Genomic DNA, 766 nt, shown 5'->3' with positions numbered 1-766 from the left:
TAAACAGAGCTGACAGCGTCTGTTAGTTGGGTTATAGGAATTGGCTACTTTTAGTATGTGCCACTTTAGTTTATATTCTATCTTATTGTCGTTTAGTTCCCAGATATACCTACTAAGCCCTGTTGAATTTGCCTTATTTCTGTTTTTAAAACTAGATAGGTGCTCATTATATCTAAGACGTATTTGGTTTTTCGTGGTCCCAATGTAAGATTTAGTGTGGCTGTTTGTTTGTACGTCACATTGGTAAACTATATTATCTGTCTTGCATCTATTGGAGAAATTACATTTATTCCTGTCTCTACAGCCACATAGGTTGTAAGGGGTGTCTATGTCTGTGTGTTGTTGTGTGGTCCTATTGTTTTTTTGGTGTGCGTCCCTCCTAGTAAGGGGTGTTGGATTAAGGCTGGAGTTAGTTCTATTATTTGGGGGGGGGGGTTGTTGATTTGGTTGTTCGTGGCGTTTCTAGCTGTATAGAATGCGTCTAATTTCTTATTATTAATAGATGCTATTATGGTAGCTAAGTTACATGTCAGGCTGTGGCCTATTCTTATTTTGTTCTTAAATATTTCTGCGTATTTATTGTTCACATTGAGGTGTTTATCAATTATGTTCATTAGCGAGCGGACTATGTTAGATTTGAGGTTCATGTTATAGGGAATGATCAGCCAGGTCGTATCCTTATTGTTCTTGCTGCTATTATGGCCATATCTGGTATAGAACCTGCCATCATAATTAGGAAGGCTGGTGAATTTTTCTTTCCGGCTAT

This window comes from Octopus bimaculoides, chromosome 18 (genome assembly GCF_046866305.1).
Source record: "Octopus bimaculoides isolate indiv1 chromosome 18, ASM4686630v1, whole genome shotgun sequence".
Classification (NCBI taxonomy): Eukaryota; Metazoa; Mollusca; class Cephalopoda; order Octopoda; family Octopodidae; genus Octopus; species Octopus bimaculoides.
The sequence above is the reverse complement of the archived record's forward strand: the minus strand, read 5'-3'. Positions refer to the sequence as shown.